The 17201-nt window shown below is 41.7% G+C and overlaps 13 non-coding genes across 13 annotated transcripts; 11 read left to right on the top strand and 2 right to left on the bottom strand.

Moving 5' to 3' along the window:
* Positions 1 to 7733: 7733 nt before the first annotated feature.
* TRNAT-CGU (transfer RNA threonine (anticodon CGU)) lies at positions 7734 to 7806 on the bottom strand. Its single transcript has one exon. It is a non-coding gene; the product is annotated as a tRNA-Thr (tRNA).
* Positions 7807 to 8190: 384 nt separating this feature from the next.
* TRNAT-CGU (transfer RNA threonine (anticodon CGU)) lies at positions 8191 to 8263 on the bottom strand. The gene has a single exon. It is a non-coding gene; the product is annotated as a tRNA-Thr (tRNA).
* Positions 8264 to 8795: 532 nt separating this feature from the next.
* Positions 8796 to 8868, top strand: TRNAT-CGU (transfer RNA threonine (anticodon CGU)). The gene has a single exon. It is a non-coding gene; the product is annotated as a tRNA-Thr (tRNA).
* A 384-nt stretch (positions 8869 to 9252) lies between these two features.
* On the top strand, positions 9253 to 9325 carry TRNAT-CGU (transfer RNA threonine (anticodon CGU)). The gene has a single exon. It is a non-coding gene; the product is annotated as a tRNA-Thr (tRNA).
* Positions 9326 to 9709: 384 nt separating this feature from the next.
* TRNAT-CGU (transfer RNA threonine (anticodon CGU)) lies at positions 9710 to 9782 on the top strand. Its single transcript has one exon. It is a non-coding gene; the product is annotated as a tRNA-Thr (tRNA).
* Positions 9783 to 10166: 384 nt separating this feature from the next.
* TRNAT-CGU (transfer RNA threonine (anticodon CGU)) lies at positions 10167 to 10239 on the top strand. The gene has a single exon. It is a non-coding gene; the product is annotated as a tRNA-Thr (tRNA).
* A 384-nt stretch (positions 10240 to 10623) lies between these two features.
* Positions 10624 to 10696, top strand: TRNAT-CGU (transfer RNA threonine (anticodon CGU)). Its single transcript has one exon. It is a non-coding gene; the product is annotated as a tRNA-Thr (tRNA).
* Positions 10697 to 11080: 384 nt separating this feature from the next.
* Positions 11081 to 11153, top strand: TRNAT-CGU (transfer RNA threonine (anticodon CGU)). The gene has a single exon. It is a non-coding gene; the product is annotated as a tRNA-Thr (tRNA).
* A 987-nt stretch (positions 11154 to 12140) lies between these two features.
* Positions 12141 to 12213, top strand: TRNAT-CGU (transfer RNA threonine (anticodon CGU)). Its single transcript has one exon. It is a non-coding gene; the product is annotated as a tRNA-Thr (tRNA).
* A 1297-nt stretch (positions 12214 to 13510) lies between these two features.
* Positions 13511 to 13583, top strand: TRNAT-CGU (transfer RNA threonine (anticodon CGU)). Its single transcript has one exon. It is a non-coding gene; the product is annotated as a tRNA-Thr (tRNA).
* Positions 13584 to 14424: 841 nt separating this feature from the next.
* On the top strand, positions 14425 to 14497 carry TRNAT-CGU (transfer RNA threonine (anticodon CGU)). Its single transcript has one exon. It is a non-coding gene; the product is annotated as a tRNA-Thr (tRNA).
* Positions 14498 to 14881: 384 nt separating this feature from the next.
* TRNAT-CGU (transfer RNA threonine (anticodon CGU)) lies at positions 14882 to 14954 on the top strand. The gene has a single exon. It is a non-coding gene; the product is annotated as a tRNA-Thr (tRNA).
* Positions 14955 to 15918: 964 nt separating this feature from the next.
* TRNAT-UGU (transfer RNA threonine (anticodon UGU)) lies at positions 15919 to 15991 on the top strand. The gene has a single exon. It is a non-coding gene; the product is annotated as a tRNA-Thr (tRNA).
* Positions 15992 to 17201: the final 1210 nt, after the last annotated feature.

The raw sequence follows: 17201 nt of genomic DNA, 5'->3' as shown, positions 1-17201 counted from the left end.
ACGAAAACCTATAACCATTTCTTGTTCATATGTCCATCAGAATAAAGTTGTGAATAGATTTAATGAATGAAGAAGTACGACAGTATCCATAATAATTCAGAATTCAAGTGGAGCTAACAATGTGCGTAACAATGCAGGTTGTTCACTACACTGAAATGCAGTGACAAACCTGGTGAACAAAAGTATACATCGCAAGTGGAAAAACATATTGCATCAAGCACTTCATGCTGGTTCGAAAAGTAATCTTACTTTCTTTTTAAAATGATGTACAGATCTGCTTATCTGTGATAATTATACTACAGTAGGAAAACTGTTAGATATATCTACTATTTGATGGTCAAGGGTTTGGTTACCATAATTGGTTCTAGATCGTGCTAGAACAAGTGACGTCCTTCGTAAGTTATATTCAATGTGACGAGTGAGGTACATATCGCTGAATGAAGCAAAATCTTGTTTTATACGATTATAAATAAGAACCATCACTTTAAGTTTGTAGCATTCAGTGAAACACAGTACAAGAAAAACAGAAAATAAATTGCTATGTCTATGTCTATCTGGCCTTTTAGTTATTAGCTGCAATGCTCTTTGTTGCATGGTAATTATTGTTTGTGCATTGGGCCTATTACATGTGCCTCAAACTAAGTTGCGGTATGTGAGGTGCGAATGAACAAGAGAAAAGTGTAGCTGCTTTGCCACCGAATGTCGAAGATGGTTAATACGGCTTATAACACAAATAGATCGAGCCATTTTCAGTTTTACATCACTGACGTGATCAGACCAGCTCAAGTCGTTGCGGAAGTGTACGCCCAGAAACTTGCAGCTACTGGTACATGTTATTTTTGAATAACCAAAATAGAGTTGATTTTTTTATTATGGCTTTCCACTCGATTGTTAGTGTTATTTCCTAAACTACATGCATTTGCAGTATAAGCATGAACCCACATGCTTTTGCAGCTGTGCCAATTTTTATAGAAGTACTCCAGGAGGGCTTTGTCATCTTTGAGTGCTTCTTCCAAGTCCTGCAAGTGCTCTTGATATATATCTACAGTATGTGCAAAACCCAAATTCGTAATTATATCTTTAACATACTTCTTATCCAGACTGTTTGACTAATTCTGCATCTTTTTGGTGTGTAAATGCTTTAAAACGTGCCACGAACACAACGAGATTCTACATTTGGGCAGAAGCTGCCTGAATATATTCATTTCATTCACATCTTTGTCCATTACCACAATTTTTCACTTCTCCTTTACAACAGAATTCAAACAAAGGAAAGAATTTAATATTTCTGATGTCTCCCGCTGAACAAATGCATAACATACAGGAATCCCACGGCTTGTTCCATCTTCACACGGAATCAAAAACAAGATATACCCTTCTTTATTAACTTTATATGTACCATCAAAGAACAACACTTCAGGGTATTTTTCTAGTAACTGGGTCATATGCTCTGATTGAAGCAATACGTACAAGAGACCATTTTCTGTATTCTTTCCATTATGAACCTTCCACCCAGACTTTCCAGAAAACAATTCGTTGATTTTTTTAACAGGAGGGCTCCATGATGAGCATTGTCCTGAATTTTTAACACTGTTCTATGCTTCAAGTTTGTAATATCAAGAGAAGTAACGTGTTTTCCCATTTTCTTCAGAATGGCATCCTTTAGGCCTTTAGGTTTCACATTACAAGAAATCAAGTCCTGAAGTTACTCTTTTTTCAGAAGCACTTAATGCACGATTACTATTGAACCATACAAAAATCTCGGGACCTATTTTATGGTTGTGCACATCCGCTAAATTTACAACTTCATGATAGGGCTGTGGAGAAACCCGCAGTGCATGCTTAAGCTCAACGTTGCAACACGTACCATTGAAGCGTTCATTGGGCCGAATATTTTGTCCCCTCGTGTTTGAATACCCTGCATGGCAACAGAAAAACTTAACTCGAACATACGAAAAGTCTGCTTTGTTTAAATGTTTCTCAATACACAATGGGTTTTTCTGTCCTTTCAATACAGATCGGATGGAACCCTTCACTTTTCCATCCTTCAAAGCTATAGCTTTAAACTCCTTATAAGTGCAGAATTTGCTCCCTACAAGAAAAGTTCCTCCACCTGTGCAAATATGGCTGTGTGACAATTTTGCTGATGTTGCTTTCTGCTCCTGAACAGGCTCTTCACCATGAGGTGAGAAAGTGCTGGTGTCAGCCGCACTGCAGCTTTTGCGTAGAAGCACACCTTCTGATTGGGGGCTCACCGTGGATGTTACGCGCAGACGTCGGGTGGCCCACAGTCAGAAGCTGGGCTCTGCTCAAAAGCAGCAGAGCACAGTGGCACGGCAGCACGCCAAGTCTTCATCACTTCGTGGTGCACACTTGCACCACTGACAAGAGCAGGAGAAACTGGTTTCTTGTTACTGCGCCCTTTCTTAGTTTCTGTGCAAACCTCCTTTTCTACACGGTGATCCCCACGAGGTGAGGAAGCGCTGGTGTCAGCCACACTGCAGCACTTGCGCAGAACCACACCTTCTTACTGGGGGCTCACCATGGATGTTACGCCGCAGGCGTAGGGTGGCCCACAGTAAGAAGCTGGGCTCTGCTCAAAAGCAACAGAGCACAGTGGCACGGCAGTACGCCCAGTTTTCGTCACTTCGTGGTGCACACTTGCACCACTGACAAGATCAGGAGAAACTGGTTTCTTGTTACTGCGCCCTTTCAATTTCGGCCCTAACCTCCTTTTCTACACGTTGATCACCACGAGGTGAGGAAGCGCTGGTGTCAGCTGCACTGCAGACTTTGCGCAGAACCACACCTTCTGACTGGGGGCTCACCGTGGATGTTACGCCGCAGGCGTCGGGTGGTCCACAGTCAGAAGCTGGGCTCTGCTCAAAAGCAACAGAGCACAGTGGCACGGCAGTACGCCCAGTGTTCTTCACTTTGTGCTGCATCCCCGCACCACCGTCAAGTGCAGGATCACGCACAGGGCGCCGTTTTATTTTAGCGACAACAGTCACAGATGAAGCCCTGGTGCTTGCCACTGCACTTATTGGCAGTGAAGGGTATCCATGAGCAGTGACTGTTTCTGCGACCTTCGGTGTCACTGACATCGCACTGTGACTTTGCATGGTAGCGGAATCAGACTTCTGTGCTACGTCCGACCACATTTCTTTGCATGGAGATGCAAGGGCTGCTACAAGCGTAGGTTCTGCGGAAAGAGCTGGGAAATTGGTTACATTATTCCAATACTGCGCCGGCCCTTCTGACTGATCACCGCGCTGGAATCAACGATTCTTGTGGTCCTTTCCCCTCTGGCGCTGCTGCTGTAATGCTTCATTGTGGCTTGCCTGAAGGTCCTTGCTTGCTTTCTTGAAGGCCGCACGTAGCAGGCACACCAGCAGCTGGAACAAAGAGGAGCACATTTACAGTTGAACCCCTCCATAACGGAAGCCCTGAAGAATAGCAATGAAGAAATATAACGTCCACGATGAACATTCTTTGAATACAAAGTGTTTTCTCTCTCTCAACAACGAAGAAAGTTAAAAGCACTCCCACAATACATTTTAGTAATATGCGACTTTTTAGACTCTTAAACTATGTGACAAAGTAGATGTAAAAAATTGCAGTGCCACTTATTTCACAAGTCAGGCACTTGGGTATTTGCCAAAAGGCATTGGTGCAACAATTGCTGTGAGCATTGTTGAATATTGATAATAGCAAAATCACTTGTTTTTCTTCTAGAGAATACATTTTGCTAATGCTTGTGTTGGCAACTACGTTAGCACATGACATATAAAGTGCCATAATTTTGATAGATGTTCTGTACACTGCCTAACTTCTTGCTGATGTGGTTCTGTCCATACGCATGCAAAGACCTCGCATAATTTGCTTACGTGCAGGGTTGTTTGGCATTTCAGCCTCAATGAAGCGACACCAGGTGCTGTTGATTGCATGACTTTGTGTGAGCTTATGGTGACCTGATCGCATGGGAGGAGTTCTGCAATGTTGCTAACATCAGAAGTACCTGTCACAGTGGAAAAATAAGAAGTGTATGAACTGGTCTCCAGATTTGACAGACAAATCAATAAGGCTGTGCTCCTTCTGCATTAGTTGGCGCAATACGTAGTGAGCTGAGCACCAGGGTCTCGCTGGCTTGCCATATCAGTATAAGGAAAGTGCAGCTGAACCATTGAGGGCAATAAAATGGGTTTGTTGACATTTTTTACGATCATCTGCTCATGCTGTGAAAGTAGAAACGAATGTAGGCTATCACCACAGGCACGGCTGTCATACACAGATACTTAAACGAGCACACCAGTCACATGAAAATGCCTCAAAAATCAACATAAACGTTTGCATATTAGGCACATTCAACATGTATGCCCCACTAGAGGGATAGGTTTGTTCTGTATTACAATGAAGCTAAAGAGAGAGTCAAACCTATTTTTTATTTTGCTTTCGTTTTTGAATTGAATATTAGAATTTAGTCTCCGTATTCTAGACGTGTACTCTGTCAACACTGAAAGTGTTATTTACGTATGTCGACACCTGCAGACTGCGGTACCCACACTTCCTTTTGTAAGGGCCTGTGATGCAGTGGTTTGTGTCGTCTTGAGTTGTAAAAGAAGGCCTGTACATCCTCTCGGGACCAGTGGTGTAGCTGCACTCACATTACTTACATGCTCAAGCAATTTCTGTTACAAATATATTTCTAACTTTGGCGATTGTGTCACTGCTTATGTGAGCATGCATGAGGCACCACAGGAGAGTACGTCACGTAACATAGGCTGCACAGACTGCAGAGAAATAAAACTATGGCCAACTAAGACAGTAAATACATGTATACCTAAAAAGGAGCGGTAGCGACACACTATTAAAACCTCAGCAGAACCAATTGGTCCACTGCACCTAGCAGCTTGGCAGTTATTGCAATTTTTTCTCGCATTGCTCCGGTATGCCAGGCAGGAAACTTTATCGGCTCAGTGTCCCTTGACAAGGTCTCTTTTTGCGGCATGTGCCTCAGGACGTGTTCACTGTACAGTGCTGCTCATTCTTTGCACATGCGTTTGAGCTCGAAATGTTTTTCGCAGGCAAAATCAGTTGAATGAAGGACCTAATGGCTCATCAGGACTGGCCGCCTCCACTTGTCCAGAAGATCTCCGTCTTTGTTGCACAAAACAAGGAAAACTTTTTTCTCACGTCTTATACCCCGGGGTGCATTGCTGCAGGGTACAAAACGTTTTTACCCAATAATGAACTACAGACTGTGGGCCAATCTCGCGAAACCATGCGGTAAATAACTGGGAAGCAACTGATGTTACCTATCATTGAAACCCAACAATTACAGCGAGAGCGTGTCACACTCTCTTCACAGTGCTCCGACGCAGTCTTCTCTACATTATTTTTTTGATTGTGGTGCCGCCTGCCTTGTTCTTGTATAGGAGACGCCCTTTCGTGGAGAGAGCGCTTGCTTGCGAGGCGCTCTCTGAGAACTTGCACACCAGCTGTCAAACTCACCATAAAATTATCTAAACGAGTGTCACGTCGGCCAATGAGAGCTCTGTGAAGTGCCGCATAAGGCATACAACATGTGCAGAGAGCACGCACAATGACTGTCAGTAGAAGCAGCAGCTCGCATTGATGCCGCCGACGTACGACGGCGATGTTGCCAACGGCCAATATTAGTGTTTGGAGGAGGCATCGGAGGTTTTCACATTAATAATGCACCAGACGGCATACTTGATAGTTATTTTGGTGCACATAATTTATAGCTGATACATTCGAACGACAGTAGTTATTTCGTTAAGTGGTTAGATGCACCAGCCATATTTTGCAGGAATGCCTTGTGGAGGTGTCTGACATACAAGCTATACCGCTCAAATAACTAGCTAGAAAATTGATGAACTAGCATTCCACCATAAGCGATTCCTTCACAAGAGCTCCACTCGTGGATATACATCTTCGCATTTAATAGCACGAAGACCGCTACGCGAAATTGCACGTCTACGTGAGGTTCCTAAACGATGAACGCACTCAGCGACTCCGTAGCTCATGTCTACAGTGTTAAAGCAGGCTTTAAATTAAGCAAGCCTTGACATAACCCATACTCATAGTGATAGACTTGCAGCTTACATCGCAAAGTCGAGTGAAAAATGTCTGCCTGAAATCCTGATTTGATTAATTTGATTGATTGATATGTGAGGTTTAACGTCCCAAAACCACCATAGGGTTATGAGAGACGCCGTGGTGGAGGGCTCCGGAAATTTCTACCACCTGGGGTTCTTTAACGTGCACCCAAATCCGAGCACACGGGCCTACAACATTTCCGCGTTCATCGCAAATGCAGCCGCGGCCGCCAGGATTCGAGCCCATGACCTGCGGGTGAGCAGCTTAGTGCCTTAGCCACTAAACTGTCGCGGCGTGGCTGGGTGAAATTCTTACTTTTGATTCTATGCAACCGTGTCTTTTGTTGCAACCCGTTGCACCTAACAGATGGCATCATGAAATGCTTTCGGTCAACACTAAACTTGTTCTGGCATCAGAAGGTGCAACAGGCACCGATGACTTCTAACAGCAACATCATTCTAGGGTGAAAGGTATTTCACACACGGCACAGGCGCTTAGCGCCTGTGCCGTGTGTCCTCGTCTTGTGTCCCCGTTTCTTCGCGCTATTTTCTGTCGTCAACTGGAAATAGGTTCCGTTAACGTTCCCGTGCCTAATATAATGGGTCTGCCAGAATTATTTTCTTTATGAATCTTTGGCAGCATGTAAAAACGACCAGGCGCCAGTTGTACGGTAATAACTGCCTTTTTAGGCTTTGAATCAATGGCGGCTTCACATGTGAGATCCTCTAGGGTTGTTACAATGATCTTTTTGTGCTCGGTGGTAGGGTCAAAGTCGAGGTGTCTGTAGAATTGTTTGTTAATTAGTTGTCGCTTGCCTTCCTCATTGTAGCCCGATCTATTCAGAACAACATGCGCGCAACTTTCATACGTGCGCGCATGTCTTCACAGCGAGCCACAACTGTGCGAGGACTGTCCCGGATGTCCTACAGTCCCCCCTGCCCTTTTCTTCTTTTTTTCTTCTTCAATTTTTAACGAACATTCTGTTCTTTCACTGACAAGGAGCCATTGCAGATAATGAATATCGATGGCGGCGCCTCAATCACCGGCTTTTTCATTCCTCCCGACGCCACCAGCAGGCACTCGAAGCGCTTAAGCTCTCCCCATTAACTTGTCTTAAACTTGAAAAAGGAACGAGCCGCCAGCGGATTATACGGAAAGGTGAAATACAAGAACGGCGGCACACTTCCCACTTGGGGAAGAGTGGGTACGGGGGAGTTATTGTCCACAATGATGGCGTTGCTCCTCTACCTCTGCGCTACTCTGTTGAGATGCTGCCCCTTTCTAATTACGCCGTGTCGGCCTTGCTTCTTCTCCTAGATTTTCTATAATGATTTAACATGTGAAAGCGCATCTACTTTCATATTTATAACCTTGCGGCAACCGAAGTTATTCTTCTGTATATATATATATATATATATATATATATATATATATATATATATATATATATATATATAAGGGAAAGAAGTGTATACCTAAGGGCTCGTTTTCCGTGTTTTTAACACAATAATAATGAGATATAACAGACAGTAATGCCAAGGAATGTACAGGGGAAGTTATTAACATTAATGGAATGTAAATAAGAAGAAAGAAAAGTGGATGAAAAAATTACCAACTGTAAGCAGGAATCGAACCTACGACCTTCGAATTACGCGTTCGATGCTCTAACCACTGAGCTATTACAGCGGCACTCCCTCCATCCACTTTTTTGGGTTTATCTGTGAATTTTAGAAGTAGGAGCGACAGTCAGCGCCATCTATAAGCCAAACAACGAGTGTGAAAACACTCTTATGCGCATGTTTGGCGTCACGTAGCACGTGAACTTATTATGAGCGGGCAGCTGATTAATTGTCCCTCTTTATACAACCTAAACACACCAAGTCTGCCAGTACGAGACCCTCGTTCAATGAAATAAGGGAAAGAAGTGTATACCTAAGGGCTCGTTTTCCGTGTTTTTAACACAATAATAATGAGATATAACAGACAGTAATGCCAAGGAATGTACAGGGGAAGTTATTAACATTAATGGAATGTAAATAAGAAGAAAGAAAAGTGGATGAAAAAATTACCAACTGTAAGCAGGAATCGAACCTACGACCTTCGAATTACGCGTTCGATGCTCTAACCACTGAGCTATTACAGCGGCACTCCCTCCATCCACTTTTTTGGGTTTATCTGTGAATTTTAGAAGTAGGAGCGACAGTCAGCGCCATCTATAAGCCAAACAACGAGTGTGAAAACACTCTTATGCGCATGTTTGGCGTCACGTAGCACGTGAACTTATTATGAGCGGGCAGCTGATTAATTGTCCCTCTTTATACAACCTAAACACACCAAGTCTGCCAGTACGAGACCCTCGTTCAATGAAATAAGGGAAAGAAGTGTATACCTAAGGGCTCGTTTTCCGTGTTTTTAACACAATAATAATGAGATATAACAGACAGTAATGCCAAGGAATGTACAGGGGAAGTTATTAACATTAATGGAATGTAAATAAGAAGAAAGAAAAGTGGATGAAAAAATTACCAACTGTAAGCAGGAATCGAACCTACGACCTTCGAATTACGCGTTCGATGCTCTAACCACTGCTCTGTTTGGCTTATAGATGGCGCTGACTGTCGCTCCTACTTCTAAAATTCACAGATAAACCCAAAAAAGTGGATGGAGGGAGTGCCGCTGTAATAGCTCAGTGGTTAGAGCATCGAACGCGTAATTCGAAGGTCGTAGGTTCGATTCCTGCTTACAGTTGGTAATTTTTTCATCCACTTTTCTTTCTTCTTATTTACATTCCATTAATGTTAATAACTTCCCCTGTACATTCCTTGGCATTACTGTCTGTTATATCTCATTATTATTGTGTTAAAAACACGGAAAACGAGCCCTTAGGTATACACTTCTTTCCCTTATTTCATTGAACGAGGGTCTCGTACTGGCAGACTTGGTGTGTTTAGGTTGTATAAAGAGGGACAATTAATCAGCTGCCCGCTCATAATAAGTTCACGTGCTACGTGACGCCAAACATGCGCATAAGAGTGTTTTCACACTCGTTGTTTGGCTTATAGATGGCGCTGACTGTCGCTCCTACTTCTAAAATTCACAGATAAACCCAAAAAAGTGGATGGAGGGAGTGCCGCTGTAATAGCTCAGTGGTTAGAGCATCGAACGCGTAATTCGAAGGTCGTAGGTTCGATTCCTGCTTACAGTTGGTAATTTTTTCATCCACTTTTCTTTCTTCTTATTTACATTCCATTAATGTTAATAACTTCCCCTGTACATTCCTTGGCATTACTGTCTGTTATATCTCATTATTATTGTGTTAAAAACACGGAAAACGAGCCCTTAGGTATACACTTCTTTCCCTTATTTCATTGAACGAGGGTCTCGTACTGGCAGACTTGGTGTGTTTAGGTTGTATAAAGAGGGACAATTAATCAGCTGCCCGCTCATAATAAGTTCACGTGCTACGTGACGCCAAACATGCGCATAAGAGTGTTTTCACACTCGTTGTTTGGCTTATAGATGGCGCTGACTGTCGCTCCTACTTCTAAAATTCACAGATAAACCCAAAAAAGTGGATGGAGGGAGTGCCGCTGTAATAGCTCAGTGGTTAGAGCATCGAACGCGTAATTCGAAGGTCGTAGGTTCGATTCCTGCTTACAGTTGGTAATTTTTTCATTCACTTTTCTTTCTTCTTATTTACATTCCATTAATGTTAATAACTTCCCCTGTACATTCCTTGGCATTACTGTCTGTTATATCTCATTATTATTGTGTTAAAAACACGGAAAACGAGCCCTTAGGTATACACTTCTTTCCCTTATTTCATTGAACGAGGGTCTCGTACTGGCAGACTTGGTGTGTTTAGGTTGTATAAAGAGGGACAATTAATCAGCTGCCCGCTCATAATAAGTTCACGTGCTACGTGACGCCAAACATGCGCATAAGAGTGTTTTCACACTCGTTGTTTGGCTTATAGATGGCGCTGACTGTCGCTCCTACTTCTAAAATTCACAGATAAACCCAAAAAAGTGGATGGAGGGAGTGCCGCTGTAATAGCTCAGTGGTTAGAGCATCGAACGCGTAATTCGAAGGTCGTAGGTTCGATTCCTGCTTACAGTTGGTAATTTTTTCATCCACTTTTCTTTCTTCTTATTTACATTCCATTAATGTTAATAACTTCCCCTGTACATTCCTTGGCATTACTGTCTGTTATATCTCATTATTATTGTGTTAAAAACACGGAAAACGAGCCCTTAGGTATACACTTCTTTCCCTTATTTCATTGAACGAGGGTCTCGTACTGGCAGACTTGGTGTGTTTAGGTTGTATAAAGAGGGACAATTAATCAGCTGCCCGCTCATAATAAGTTCACGTGCTACGTGACGCCAAACATGCGCATAAGAGTGTTTTCACACTCGTTGTTTGGCTTATAGATGGCGCTGACTGTCGCTCCTACTTCTAAAATTCACAGATAAACCCAAAAAAGTGGATGGAGGGAGTGCCGCTGTAATAGCTCAGTGGTTAGAGCATCGAACGCGTAATTCGAAGGTCGTAGGTTCGATTCCTGCTTACAGTTGGTAATTTTTTCATCCACTTTTCTTTCTTCTTATTTACATTCCATTAATGTTAATAACTTCCCCTGTACATTCCTTGGCATTACTGTCTGTTATATCTCATTATTATTGTGTTAAAAACACGGAAAACGAGCCCTTAGGTATACACTTCTTTCCCTTATTTCATTGAACGAGGGTCTCGTACTGGCAGACTTGGTGTGTTTAGGTTGTATAAAGAGGGACAATTAATCAGCTGCCCGCTCATAATAAGTTCACGTGCTACGTGACGCCAAACATGCGCATAAGAGTGTTTTCACACTCGTTGTTTGGCTTATAGATGGCGCTGACTGTCGCTCCTACTTCTAAAATTCACAGATAAACCCAAAAAAGTGGATGGAGGGAGTGCCGCTGTAATAGCTCAGTGGTTAGAGCATCGAACGCGTAATTCGAAGGTCGTAGGTTCGATTCCTGCTTACAGTTGGTAATTTTTTCATCCACTTTTCTTTCTTCTTATTTACATTCCATTAATGTTAATAACTTTCCCTGTACATTCCTTGGCATTACTGTCTGTTATATCTCATTATTATTGTGTTAAAAACACGGAAAACGAGCCCTTAGGTATACACTTCTTTCCCTTATTTCATTGAACGAGGGTCTCGTACTGGCAGACTTGGTGTGTTTAGGTTGTATAAAGAGGGACAATTAATCAGCTGCCCGCTCATAATAAGTTCACGTGCTACGTGACGCCAAACATGCGCATAAGAGTGTTTTCACACTCGTTGTTTGGCTTATAGATGGCGCTGACTGTCGCTCCTACTTCTAAAATTCACAGATAACCCCAGAAAAGTGGATGGAGGGAGTGCCGCTGTAATAGCTCAGTGGTTAGAGCATCGAACGCGTAATTCGAAGGTCGTAGGTTCGATTCCTGCTTAAAATTTTTTCATCCACTTTTCTTTCTTCTTATTTACATTCCATTAATGTTAATAACTTCCCCTGTACATTCCTTGGCATTACTGTCTGTTATATCTCATTATTATATATATATATATATATATATATATATATTTATATATATATATGGCTGGTTATTTTTTCATCCACTTTTCTTTCTTTTTATTTACATTCCATTGGTTCTAATAACTTCCCCTGTACATTCCTTGGCATTACTGTCTGTTATATCTCATTAATATTGTGTTAAAACACGGAAAAACGAGTTCTTTGGTATACACTTCTGTCCATTATTTCATTGAACGAGGGTCTCGTACTGGCAGACTTGGTGTGTTTAGGTTGTATAAAGAGGGACAATTAATCAGCTGCCCGCTCATAATAAGTTCACGTGCTACGTGACGCCAAACATGCGCATAAAAGTGTTTTCACACTCGTTGTTTGGCTTATAGATGGCGCTGACTGTCGCTCCTACTTCTAAAATTCACAGATAAACCCAAAAAAGTGGATGGAGGGAGTGCCGCTGTAATAGCTCAGTGGTTAGAGCATCGAACGCGTAATTCGAAGGTCGTAGGTTCGATTCCTGCTTACAGTTGGTAATTTTTTCATCCACTTTTCTTTCTTCTTATTTACATTCCATTAATGTTAATAACTTTCCCTGTACATTCCTTGGCATTACTGTCTGTTATATCTCATTATTATTGTGTTAAAAACACGGAAAACGAGCCCTTAGGTATACACTTCTTTCCCTTATTTCATTGAACGAGGGTCTCGTACTGGCAGACTTGGTGTGTTTAGGTTGTATAAAGAGGGACAATTAATCAGCTGCCCGCTCATAATAAGTTCACGTGCTACGTGACGCCAAACATGCGCATAAGAGTGTTTTCACACTCGTTGTTTGGCTTATAGATGGCGCTGACTGTCGCTCCTACTTCTAAAATTCACAGATAAACCCAAAAAAGTGGATGGAGGGAGTGCCGCTGTAATAGCTCAGTGGTTAGAGCATCGAACGCGTAATTCGAAGGTCGTAGTTTCGATTCCTGCTTACAGTTGGTAATTTTTTCATCCACTTTTCTTTCTTCTTATTTACATTCCATTAATGTTAATAACTTCCCCTGTACATTCCTTGGCATTACTGTCTGTTATATCTCATTATTATTGTGTTAAAAACACGAAAACGAGCCCTTAGGTATACACTTCTTTCCCTTATTTCATTGAACGAGGGTCTCGTACTGGCAGACTTGGTGTGTTTAGGTTGTATAAAGAGGGACAATTAATCAGCTGCCTGCTCATAATAAGTTCACGTGCTACGTGACGCCAAACATGCGCATAAGAGTGTTTTCACACTCGTTGTTTGGCTTATAGATGGCGCTGACTGTCGCTCCTACTTCTAAAATTCACAGATAAACCCAAAAAAGTGGATGGAGGGAGTGCCGCTGTAATAGCTCAGTGGTTAGAGCATCGAACGCGTAATTCGAAGCTCGTAGGTTCGATTCCTGCTTACAGTTGGTAATTTTCTCATCCACTTTTCTTTCTTCTTATTTACATTCCATTAATGTTAATAACTTCCCCTGTACATTCCTTGGCATTACTGTCTGTTATATCTCATTATTATTGTGTTAAAAACACGGAAAACGAGCCCTTAGGTATACACTTCTTTCCCTTATTTCATTGAACGAGGGTCTCGTACTGGCAGACTTGGTGTGTTTAGGTTGTATAAAGAGGGACAATTAATCAGCTGCCCGCTCATAATAAGTTCACGTGCTACGTGACGCCAAACATGCGCATAAGAGTGTTTTCACACTCGTTGTTTGGCTTATAGATGGCGCTGACTGTCGCTCCTACTTCTAAAATTCACAGATAAACCCAAAAAAGTGGATGGAGGGAGTGCCGCTGTAATAGCTCAGTGGTTAGAGCATCGAACGCGTAATTCGAAGGTCGTAGGTTCGATTCCTGCTTACAGTTGGTAATTTTTTCATCCACTTTTCTTTCTTCTTATTTACATTCCATTAATGTTAATAACTTCCCCTGTACATTCCTTGGCATTACTGTCTGTTATATCTCATTATTATTGTGTTAAAAACACGGAAAACGAGCCCTTAGGTATACACTTCTTTCCCTTATTTCATTGAACGAGGGTCTCGTACTGGCAGACTTGGTGTGTTTAGGTTGTATAAAGAGGGACAATTAATCAGCTGCCCGCTCATAATAAGTTCAAGTGCTACGTGACGCCAAACATGCGCATAAGAGTGTTTTCACACTCGTTGTTTGGCTTATAGATGGCGCTGACTGTCGCTCCTACTTCTAAAATTCACAGATAAACCCAAAAAAGTGGATGGAGGGAGTGCCGCTGTAATAGCTCAGTGGTTAGAGCATCGAACGCGTAATTCGAAGCTCGTAGGTTCGATTCCTGCTTACAGTTGGTAATTTTCTCATCCACTTTTCTTTCTTCTTATTTACATTCCATTAATGTTAATAACTTCCCCTGTACATTCCTTGGCATTACTGTCTGTTATATCTCATTATTATTGTGTTAAAAACACGGAAAACGAGCCCTTAGGTATACACTTCTTTCCCTTATTTCATTGAACGAGGGTCTCGTACTGGCAGACTTGGTGTGTTTAGGTTGTATAAAGAGGGACAATTAATCAGCTGCCCGCTCATAATAAGTTCACGTGCTACGTGACGCCAAACATGCGCATAAGAGTGTTTTCACACTCGTTGTTTGGCTTATAGATGGCGCTGACTGTCGCTCCTACTTCTAAAATTCACAGATAAACCCAAAAAAGTGGATGGAGGGAGTGCCGCTGTAATAGCTCAGTGGTTAGAGCATCGAACGCGTAATTCGAAGGTCGTAGGTTCGATTCCTGCTTACAGTTGGTAATTTTTTCATCCACTTTTCTTTCTTCTTATTTACATTCCATTAATGTTAATAACTTCCCCTGTACATTCCTTGGCATTACTGTCTGTTATATCTCATTATTATTGTGTTAAAAACACGGAAAACGAGCCCTTAGGTATACACTTCTTTCCCTTATTTCATTGAACGAGGGTCTCGTACTGGCAGACTTGGTGTGTTTAGGTTGTATAAAGAGGGACAATTAATCAGCTGCCCGCTCATAATAAGTTCACGTGCTACGTGACGCCAAACATGCGCATAAGAGTGTTTTCACACTCGTTGTTTGGCTTATAGATGGCGCTGACTGTCGCTCCTACTTCTAAAATTCACAGATAAACCCAAAAAAGTGGATGGAGGGAGTGCCGCTGTAATAGCTCAGTGGTTAGAGCATCGAACGCGTAATTCGAAGGTCGTAGGTTCGATTCCTGCTTACAGTTGGTAATTTTTTCATCCACTTTTCTTTCTTCTTATTTACATTCCATTAATGTTAATAACTTTCCCTGTACATTCCTTGGCATTACTGTCTGTTATATCTCATTATTATTGTGTTAAAAACACGGAAAACGAGCCCTTAGGTATACACTTCTTGCCCTTATTTCATTGAACGAGGGTCTCGTACTGGCAGACTTGGTGTGTTTAGGTTGTATAAAGAGGGACAATTATTCAGCTGCCCGCTCATAATAAGTTCACGTGCTACGTGACGCCAAACATGCGCATAAGAGTGTTTTCACACTCGTTGTTTGGCTTATAGATGGCGCTGACTGTCGCTCCTACTTCTAAAATTCACAGATAACCCCAGAAAAGTGGATGGAGGGAGTGCCGCTGTAATAGCTCAGTGGTTAGAGCATCGAACGCGTAATTCGAAGGTCGTAGGTTCGATTCCTGCTTAAAATTTTTTCATCCACTTTTCTTTCTTCTTATTTACATTCCATTAATGTTAATAACTTCCCCTGTACATTCCTTGGCATTACTGTCTGTTATATCTCATTATTATATATATATATATATATATATGGCTGGTTATTTTTTCATCCACTTTTCTTTCTTTTTATTTACATTCCATTGGTTCTAATAACTTCCCCTGTACATTCCTTGGCATTACTGTCTGTTATATCTCATTAATATTGTGTTAAAACACGGAAAAACGAGTTCTTTGGTATACACTTCTGTCCATTATTTCATTGAACGAGGGTCTCGTATTGGCAGACTTGGTGTGTTTAGGTTGTATAAAGAGGGACAATTAATCAGCTTCCCGCTCATAATAGGTTGACGTGCTACGTGACGCCAAACATGCACATAAGTGTGTTTTCACACTCGTCATTTGGCTTATAGATGGCGCTGACTGTCACTCCTACTTCTAAATTCACATATAAAACCAAAAAAGTGGATGGAGGGAAGGCCGCTGTGGTAGCTCAGTGGTTAGAGCATCGAACGTGTTTTTCGAAGGTCGTAGGTTCGATTCCTGCTCACGGCTGGTTATTTTGCAATCCACTTTTCTTTCTTCTTATTTACATTCCATTGGTTCTAATAACTTCCCCTGTACATTCCTTGCATTACTGTCTGTTATATCTCATTATTATTGTGTTAAAACACGGAAAAACGAGTCCTTAGGTATACACTTCTGTCCATTATTTCATTGAACGAGGGTCTCGTATTGGCAGACTTGGTGTGTTTAGGTTGTTTAAAAAGGGACAATTAATCAGCTTCCCGCTCATAATAGGTTGACGTGCTACGTGACGCCAAACATGCACATAAGTGTGTTTTCACACTCGTCGTTTGGCTTATAGATTGCGCTGGCTGTCACTCCTACTTCTAAATTCACATATAAACAAAAAAAAGTGGATGGAGGGAAGGACGCTGTGGTAGCTCAGTGGTTAGAGCATCGAACGCGTTATTCGATGGTCGTAGGTTCGATTCCTGCTCACTGTTGGTTATTTTTTCATCCACTTTTCTTTCTTCTTATTTACATTCCATTGGTTCTAATAACTTCCCCTGTACATTCCTTGGCATTACTGTTTGTTATATCTCATTATTATTGTGTTAAAACACGAAAAAACGAGCCCTTAAGTATACACTTTTTCCCCTTATATATATATATATATATATATATATATATATATATATATATATATATATATATAATGTAAGAACCCACAAGTAAAATCAACAAAGCGGCAACGCAGGCAAAATTACACTATGTTGTACCATATCCTCGTAACAATTTCATTCTCCTATAGAAACACAATTGAGTAATTGCTGTTGTGATGAGAAATTACACCTTACTTGTTCGTTTCGCCAGCGTGCAGTCATGAGTGACCACTGTTGAAAGTAGGGGGGCTCGGCCCCCCACGTTTTCTTAATGGTGGGGCTCGCGCCCCCCTTGCCCCCCCCCCCTCGGCTGGTACGCCTTCTTCTCTCTGGTACATTTGCAGAAGTTGTTCCGAGGCTTCATGTCATTTAAATAGTACTCTACAAAACTATAAGTAAAACCAGCTGCAATATGCTGCTTACCTTAGGGATCTGGTTAAAAAGTATTAACAACTATAATTGAATCAGTTCAGAAACATTCAGCGTGTTTCACACACTCATACCATTTCCTCTCACTTAGTATTTTACTGACGAAATCAGACCTTGGACTAACAAATTTGAAACTTTAAAAGATTTTTCTCATGTATTTCATTTTC

Source organism: Rhipicephalus microplus, chromosome 3, assembly GCF_043290135.1.
Source record: "Rhipicephalus microplus isolate Deutch F79 chromosome 3, USDA_Rmic, whole genome shotgun sequence".
Lineage (NCBI taxonomy): Eukaryota > Metazoa > Arthropoda > Arachnida > Ixodida > Ixodidae > Rhipicephalus > Rhipicephalus microplus.
Note: the sequence above shows the minus strand (reverse complement) of the source record. Positions and strands in the feature narration are given on the sequence as shown.